Genomic DNA, 9,950 nt, shown 5'->3' with positions numbered 1-9,950 from the left:
TGAAGCAGCCTGTGCCTGGAGGACTGCAGGCTGCGAGAAGGACCAATGCTGGAGAAGTTCATGGACGACAGTCTGCCATGGGAGGGGACCCCACGGGAGAGCAGGGGAAGAGTGAGGAGTCCTCCACCCTGAGGAGGAAGGAATAGCAGAGACAAGGTGTGGCGAGCTGACCCGAACTCCCATTCTCTGTTCCCTTGTGCTGCTGTGGGGTGGAGGTAGAGAATTTGGGAGTGGAGTTGAGTCCAGGAAGGAGGGAGGGCTGGGGGAAAGGTGTTCTAAAGTCTGGTTTTACTTCTCGTTATACTGTTTTGATTTTATTGGTAGTAAATTAAATTGGTTTTGTTTTTTCCCCAAGTTGAGTCTGTTTTTTGCCCGTGACCATAATCAGTGAGTGGTTCTTCCCTGTCCTTGTCTCAACCCACGAGCTTTTCTTTATATTTTCTCCTTCCCATCCCACCAGGGCCAAAGAAGTGAGTGAGCAGCCTTGTGGTGGTTTGTTGCCAGCTGGGCTTAAACCATGTCAGTGTTTTTCAAAATGGTAAATCCCAAAGCTTCTACTTTTTTAAAAAATGACCAAATATGAAATTGTTCTTAGTATGAACACTCATAAAATTTACTCTCTGTTGCAGACTGAAGTCAGTTTCACTGGGGTAAGGCCAAAGATCTATTGCAGAAAAGATGATACAGGATGCAATAAAACTGGGAAATTGATTATTTCCAGAAACTGTCATCTTGCAGTTTCATGGATGCTAGCTCTATGAGAGCCTGTAAAAAGTTCAATGGAACCAAGTATGTAATTTTCATGATGCATTATAATTTGTTTTCACAAAGTTTGTGTCAGATCAGAATTGTGCTTTTGTAGTTCTCACGTATAGTATTATGGGGTAAATAGAAAGATGCATTAGGATTAAAAAGTTTCCATTTGCTATATTGTCATGCAAAATGTAATCTACACTGTAGTGGCCTTCAGGTCATTGCCATTTTTGTGATTTTCAAAGATATACCATGTTACTTACCTGTGTTTTATTATCAAAGAATAAATGACAATCCACTGGAAAACTGGGAACTGTTATCCCATTTTAAAGCCTGGGTACTGAAATAGAGGACATGACATATAGCAAACTGTCATTTTTTCAAGATCTGCTCTTCTGCTGATATTTACTTTCACTAATGTATCAGGTGCTAATTTTGCCTGCCCTCACCACCTTACCTTGCTTACACATCCATATTCTCTGATTCCTTTGTTATTAATTTCATAATTTTATACTTTTTTTAATAGGTATCAGTGACATCTGAACGGGATGACAGTATTCAATTGGTGGTGATACAGTTATATACAAAAGAAAGATCATTTATGCTGTGATATAATTGCACAAACAACTCATAATTACTGTCTTTGCAATTCTCAGTATTTACCTTCTGATTTTAAGTTTAATTCTTAACTGTGTCTCCCATAAGTTTTCTGTGGTTTTGGTACTCTTTGTTATTTATCCTGGATATTCAAGCAAGTAAAGCACATACTTAAAATGCCCTAAAATAGTATATTATTAAATTGCACTAAAAATTCCACAGTTGCAAACTAGAATATTTGTAGAAAAAAATTTAAAAGTGTTTCTCAAAAGATGGGATTATATGGATCTTTTGAATTTACCCTGAAATGTAGATGAAACTACTTTGTTCTATACCTCATGAAAGCATTCATTCTCTTTGAAATTAATAAAACTCATGAAAGTTATAAAAATGCTTATGCTTTACTCCAAGTGCATATTCTTTATTGAGCCTTAGTTTAGGTGACAGATAAAAATTCCCTCATTTCCAAAACATACATACATACATACATATATACATATATGTGAGTGTTAGTTACTAACAGGCAGGATTACTTCACTCAATTGTGGCATCAAGTTTGAGGTGTAGTCTCTGAGCTGTGCTTCTAGGATTCATGGTAAGAGGAGGGAGAGGAAGAAAGCAGAAGGAGGAAAGACAACTATTCTCTAGGCACAATGTTATTCCATTTCTTTTACACTTTTATTCCATCTGTTTTAGATATTCTTCCTGGTTTATTATCAGATAACGACCTTAGCGAGGTACCCTTCTTACTTCATTGACTGGGGAGGATTCAAGATAGCAGGTTAACAGAAGGCAACTTACTTTCTGAAGTCTAAAATTAGGTGCACTGGATTGTACTTACTCTATGAAACTGAAGCACCTAGTGAGACAAAGGTGTAATAAGTGAAGTCTAGGGCCTGCAATCACTACTGATCTCAGAGTCATAGATTAATGAGCAAAGATTGTGTATCTTTGAAATATTCTTAATATCACTCAAAGTTTTTGGTTTTAAACCTTTTTAAAGCGAAGAGCTTTCTAACCTTAAGACTCCATTCAATGTAGACATGTAGTCCTCATACACAGCTCAAGACTCTTTCATGCTACCTGTGAACTCATAGGTACTCTTCTTGAAGTCTCCTATCCAAAAATATTTTAAAAAGTTAAATTTCTCACATTAACAGATAGCATTTCTTCAGATTATACCCTGTCCATCACTTTTCCAAGATGAAAAACAAATTTCCCATTTTTTATCTTCTAACACAAAATGCAGAGTCTTCTCTTTCTAACAGTAAGCAGCTTTCCTAGCTCACAGTTTTCAGTTACAGTCCATACTGCTGTTCTCTTTGAACTCCGCTATTATCTTGTCCACTGAGTGTGTTAGCCATCACCCAGCTGATTATCTTCTTCTTGCTTTCACTGAAAGAGCCACCATGTAGCATAATCTGCATGTCTTTTCAGAGCAGATAGCAGCAGTACAACCTCTGCAACAGAAGCAACCAACAATTGCTTGAGTTCATACCTTCACTGTATTTACAATGAAATGCTGTCTGCTTATTTGTATGCCTGAAATTTTTTCCCCCATGGCTGCCCAGGCATCTGTTCCTTGTATTGAGGAAGTCAATGAACAGATTTGCACAATTTATTTCTGGTACCACAAGTCACTGAAGAAGGCACTCATAGTACCGCAGTCACTTGTACAAGGTCATTACAGTTTTTCATTCTTACAGACACATCTCCTACATTCTGCTGCAGAATTGGTGGTGTACTAATCCCCTCAATTATCACAGTCTTTGTACCTGCCAACACTGATGCTAAATTCAGTTATAGCTTCCACCTATGATACTAATGGTAAGTGAATCTTGTAATCCAAGGTAACTGTTCTCTCTCTTACTACCATCATGAAAACACTAAAAGCACTCAGTGTTGACTTCGAATATGTTATCACCATTTAGTCTATATTTTCTACTCTTTTGATTGGAACAGTGCTTTTATTTTTTTTAAAATATAGCTAAGGCAGACTTATTCTTCCATTACATTTCTCTAGCTTTCTAATTTCACACCTGTATGTCTCTAACAAATTCTCTCAAAGCATTAACCCACTGCAGCCTGTCTGTGAGTCTTGTCAATAGGAATGCATAGTACATATAAGGTGCTGATTGCCCGGGATTAAATTCTTTAGCCATTTAAGATTTCAGCAATTCCACTGAGAACATTTTTTATAATTTCTGGAGAGTCTGAGATGGCTGCTTCCCTCATTGATATTTGCTATATGTTGAAAAACAGACATTGCAAAACCTTCACCCCATTCATTCCCCATTTTTCCCATCTGAAAAATGTTGCAGAATTCATAAGATATCTGACAAGCTTTCTTTCCCTAATCTTCTGTGCATCTCCTAACATCTTACATGGCCAAAGGTTGTTCTGCCTTTTTGTGTTCATAAGCGTTCCTGCAAACTCTACTTTCTGCATACCTCTTTTCAGCATATTCTTGTTCCTAATTTCTCTATCACCTCTTATTATTTAGCATACTTTCAAAATTATCCCTCCAGGTGTTACTAGTCAATTCATCATTAGTTTGCAGAATGTGGCATTTTTCCTAATACAATGTTTTGCACTTTCTTTTGTATTCACTAAGTTGCCTTGATGAGTGGATAAAAAGATTTTTTCTCCTTTGTCAGGTATGAAATTCACAGCAGACTACATTTTTTAGCTACTGCTGTTTTTCCTTTGACATAATTTTATACACTTGTATACTGAGATAACGGTTTTCAAGATCTTCTTTAACAATGAAGGAAATAGTAAATCTTTACAAATTGTTAAGTTAACAAATATTTGTTAACTTATGAAGTACCAAATATAGTACTAAATCCTCTCTGCAGCAGCATTCTACCTAGTTATGAAAAGTTTTCTATAATTCATAGAGTCCTGAATCTCCCATGAATCACTATGTTGATCTCATAGTTATTAGGGCACAAAAGTGAAGTATCATTGTTGTGCATACTCCCTTCAATTTTTGTAGATTCTAGATTACTTCTATTTTTAATTAACTATAATTTTAATTAATTATTTTTTAGTTGTGGGGGAAAAAAAATTATCTGACCAGTTGTGATTCATAGATTTTACTTTGCATTGTATCAAACACAGGAAACAAATTCAGCAACTTGTGATAATAAGAGGAGAGTGAGATGTGATATAAAGGAATTTACTGTAACATATAAAAATAGCTGCAAAGATTTAGGGCAATGCACATTTGTCTGATGAGACAGATCTTCTATTCAAATATGTCTCCCAGATTTCTGTTTAAATATGAAAGTGCTTTCTCCAAATCTACTTTGTTGCATTTTATACCTTTTTATATGATCTTGTATTTATCAAAAGCCCTGTAATTTGTCTGTATTTCCATTACACTGAAATTGCTTTTTTTCATTAAGCAAATACTTTAAAAGATAGATACCCGAGTATGACACTTAAACTTCTATTTCTGCCCTGTCTTACATATTTTATATTAGTTACTTTCCCTATACACTAAGAATTACGAACCAAAACTGGGCATATAGTTCTGAACTCTTTTGCAAAGCTGAAGATTAAGACTCATATATTTGTTGAAATGAAAACAAGTGCTTTCGAGCATCTCTCCTAAATAAAATCCTTTTTGATTTGCAAACTGTAGCCCAATATGAGTTGCAAAAGATTTGTTCATTCATCATCAGATAGTCAATGCTTGTTTACAGATGACCAATTTTTTTTGACATCAACATTACAATACTTTTGACAATATTTTTACTCTATTAGGGTATATGCATGAATATTTGATTCTTCCAATGATATTTTTTATGCACAATGAATTGTCTCCTTGGTTAAAATCTTAAAATTTTGCTTTTTTTTTTTTTTTTCTTCTATTCTGTCCCTTTCCCTTTTGAAATATGACTAGCCAACTGTGTTACTTTGGAGTTTTGTAGTTCCAAATCCTAAACTAGTCCAGAGAAAAAGGATAGCTTTTGTTCCCAGGCATTATCCAAGTATTTTTTGTCTTTGTTCCCTTTTCAAAACTTTTTTTTTTATTTTTCACTTTTTTAATTCCTCTGTGAAGAGATGGATATTTGGACCTTCTAGCTGCTTTTTCTTCTTCACTTAAGAACACTACTTCTCACAAGGTAAACTGAGTTAACTCACTTTACTAACACTTCAGTAATAATGGCTCTGCCATTAAGTTTCAGAAGTTCAGGCTTTCCAAATTATTAGTAATCCTTCCTCTGATGAGGCCAGAAAATAATTCGATTTTGGCAGTAAACCTAAATGACCTCTCCGAAATACTTATTTATCTACTGAACTCCTGTCACTAAAATCAGGATATAAATATTCTGTCCAGACCTGACAGAGCACTTTTTCATCAAAAAACCTAGACTGTGTCTTTTCAGTTATAAAGCAAATGTAATACCCTCTTCTTCTCAAGTGAGATAAATAAAAGATGGATATAAGATACTTATTAGTATTTTGCATTTATTTGTTTCAAACTAATTATCTTGATTTCCATGGGAAATGTCATCTGCTGTAATACAATCCTGGTATTTCTATTTCTCTTGCTTTAAGCCTGATAGCTGCCTGTCTAATTCAGCCTTTTCAAATACATTAGGGAATTCCAGAGAACAAAGAATATTTATATCTTTCAAGAACTCCCCTATAACAAAGTACAGGCAAGATTGTACATACATTTGATTACCACTTGCAACAATAGAAACAGAGAAAGCAGTCACAAAAATTGATATTACCAGCATATATACTACACATTATATAACATATGGAAGAAGATTAAAAAAAAAAAAAAAAGCTGTTAAACATTAGAAAAGCATTTCAAACTATTAAAAGGGAGAAAAAAACAACCAACCACAACACAAAAAACCACAAACCCACATAAAAAACCCACTTTCTTCACAGTTTCCTTTTTATGTCCACAAGTCATAAAGTCAGAAAGACTCATAGCTTTCATATTAAGAGAGTATTGCTCATGGAGTGCCTTCAGCATGCAAAAGCACTGATAGGATTCAAAGACACAAAGCCACAGGAGCTTTAAAATGTGCATAAAAGCAAATTTAGACTGGAAATGAAAAGAGATTCTGGAAGACTTGAACAGAATAATGGTCACTAAAACCTTACTGATTGTACAAAATATTAGAGAAGCTGAAAGGACCTATTGACTTTGATATGAATAATCGCCACAGATAACTGCTACCCATAAAGATAATTTTATGGGTAGGTAGTATCCTAGGTTTATTTTTAAAACAAGTCAGAACTCCTGGGAAGGATGTGTACTCTGTATTGCAAGCCATGATTATACAGCTATACTGCTTCCATATTTAGACTGCTTATTGCACCCAAGTCAAGCTATCCAGGTGGCTGGCTGTGCAGTTTCTTGAGTTTTTAATCTTGGGTCTCAGTATGGGATGCTAGTGTTTTCAAGTAAATTACAACTGTCTCCTTCCATCTTTGTTTACCACAGATTATGTTTGAGGAGAGGACTAACATCATTTGTTTGTTTCCATGTCAGCCAGATCTTCATATAGTCTATCAGCTTTTTCTGTTCCAAACTCAGTGGAAATTACCTGAATGAAATAAAACTATGGAAAAAATATATAAAGCAGCACAATCCTAAAACATCCTACAATCTATTTGTTCACATTTTCAGAACTGGATATTTAGCAGCAGGGTTATAAATATCTTTTTTTTAATGTGCCAAAAATTCATGCTTAAAATACATGTTTAATTTTCCCAGTGTGTTTAGACCCTTATCTCCATTTTCAGTTTAGGTTTTCAGCTCATTAAAAGCTCCATGTGTCTACATCTTTCAATATGGGGCCAAAATAAGCACTCGACTTTAATTACTATTAAGCTGTGTTTCATGCCTCATTTTCCGCCAAATCACTCTCACAATGCAGCTGAAATATTTCAGCTGGTGTACTGCTCAACCTATACCTATACATCCTTTCTTACTCAATTTTAACTTGCACACCAAATTAATTCTTTCTACCTAATTACCTCTATAATGAGGTATCTTCTCAGACCAGGTAGAAAGGAATTCCTAAAAAGTCTTGAGTTTCCATTTACAGAAGTCTGTCAAAGCAAAATAAAACCTTTGCCTATGCAGAGAAGAGGAGAATGTAGAAACACTTTTGTGAAAGGTGATTGTCTCTGAAACCTTTTGTGATTGATACATAGTGAAGTGATCTGATCTAGTTAAGTGACAATGGTATAGCTTGAATTCCTTTTCAGCACAATTGTTTTGCTGAAATTCTTCATTTTAAAAAAAAAAATATTCTTTCAGGCTGGAGTTTCTTTCTAGTGTGAAAAAAGTGGTGTCAGTCACTGATTACTTTCCTGTTTTTTCCCTTGGAGTTGAATGATCAAAATGTTTTCTGTAATATACCCTCCTATGGGACCTGTGAAGGGACAGAAAGGATAATTAGCTCTCCCTGTTATTGGTATCATCCATGTATATCTGCTAAATAACTTACTCTTGAACTACCACAGGACCTTCTTGCCTGTCCAAGAAACTTTATTGAAGGGGAAATAAACTCATTTCAGCCATTTATTCTACAATTAAGATGTAAATTGTCCTTTTTCAGCATCTTGGTACTTCATAAGAAAAGGCAATGTCTTTTATTAAATCTGTTGACATTACTGAAAAATGAGTAAGCTTTGAGGGTCAGGAACCCAACTTTGTGCTCTTCCTACATGCCTGGAAGCATACCTGTGGGTTTTAACAAAAACACTAATAGGTGTAATAAAAGTTACTACCTTTTCCTATAAACTCTGCCTCATTTGTATTCTCAAGCTGTGGGTAGGCAGGCAGTATTGTCTAGTCAGCATGTTATTTCAGTTTGTGGTGTTCCCCGCACTTGCCCTGCTTCCTTTCTACTTTCAAGATTGTTTGTGCACCATGCTGCAAACCAAATCATGAAACAAGCAGACTTTAAAAAAACAAGTGGAAAACCTGTGGATTTTTATGTAGTTTTGTTACTGTTTTTGTGGGAAAAGGGGGTTGCTGATTGAGCTTACTGTGCAGCTCCACAAATAGGTGTCAAGGAAGAACTGGTGTGTGCTGGAATCAGTGAGAGCTGACAGGGAGCTGGGTCTGTCTTAATGTCTTAACAGTATTGCTGCTGGAGAAGATACACCATCAAACCCTTGCCATTGCTGTTACAAACACATTAATATTAACAGTCCAAAAGCATTAGCAGCTTCCTCTGAAAAATAGATCAGCTGCTTCTCTGACAAACAGACTTTCAAATAGAAGATAAACTTCTGCTTATCTCTTAATTTCCAGAATTTCAAAGAGGTCCTCGTAAGTCTTTAGATCTCTAGGGATACAGTGATTACAGTGTTTTATGTAGTTCAGCCTGTTTACAAGAGGAAACTAGCTTTTTGGCAGACTGAGACCACAGCTGGGCAAAACTCTAATTTAATTAATACAGAAATTTCATAACATATGCTAAAGAATAATTTCCATGCTATATGAAGGGCTTGTGTCCCATTGGCCTGTGAACACATGCAGCTTCACTTGCTTCTGTTTTCCATTGTTTCAGTTATATCAGGTATTTTAAAATAATTATTTTTATTATACGCTTGCCTTAAGAAAGTCACAAAATATAATTGGCTTACACGCAATATATTCTGGGATTCCAAACCATCTGGCTCCAAGCAATATGCAAAGGTAGACAGGTTTGTGTAGGATGTATTTGCATACCTACTGCAATAGAAATAAAGAGAGCTTATTTCCTTATTGGCTATTTCAGACAGCATAGGATGGAAATACTGCTAGTCTCTGTTGTTAATGACGTGGTCACGGAAAAATCTTTGGCTTTCATGACAATGTAGGCTAAAATCAGAAAGTTTCATTCTATGTTAACATAATTTTTAAAATCTTTAACAGTGGGAAAAGAATTTGTCAGGTCTGTTCAGAAAGCTTTATTGGCAGTGAAGAGTGTTCAGTAATCCAACAGCATCAGAACATGAATTTTAAAAAAGCAAAATAAAGTAAAAAGTGAGACACTATACAAAAGCATACAGTGCCTGCAAGCGTCTGTGGCAGAAAACACGGGAATAATAATGTTAAAGGAAGAAGAAAGGAAAGAGATTGTGAAAACCTAAAACATTAGGTCTATGAAAAACTCAAATTCAGAAGTGAAATGCCTAATCCTCCTTTACTATTTCTCCATCACTTGGAATGGAAATAAGAACTGAGATGGAATGGCATAGAAATCATAACTGGACAGAGTGGCCTGTTAAAATTGAAAACAAGAAAAAAGGAAAGGCAATGCTAATGTGTGTTTGTGTTATTAACATTATTAATTTCAATATTATAGCATGCATATGTTATTGACCCATGTTTTCAACTTACCTCATAAGAAAAGCTATTTAAAATGTTTGTCATGTTTATAAAAATACATTCTCTGCACAGACATAAGCAGGGAGGAAAAAACTGCAATCTTATATTTGGTTATGTTTTTCTTTTTTTAATGCTGGCCAGTGACAGATGATTCAGAGGTGCAGTAAGTTCTCTTAAGATATCTATCAAGTCCATTTATATGTTACTTTACAAAAAATGTCATGCTTAATTTCAGCAG

Source organism: Accipiter gentilis, chromosome W, assembly GCF_929443795.1.
Source record: "Accipiter gentilis chromosome W, bAccGen1.1, whole genome shotgun sequence".
Taxonomy (NCBI): domain Eukaryota; kingdom Metazoa; phylum Chordata; class Aves; order Accipitriformes; family Accipitridae; genus Astur; species Astur gentilis.
The sequence above is the reverse complement of the archived record's forward strand: the minus strand, read 5'-3'. Positions refer to the sequence as shown.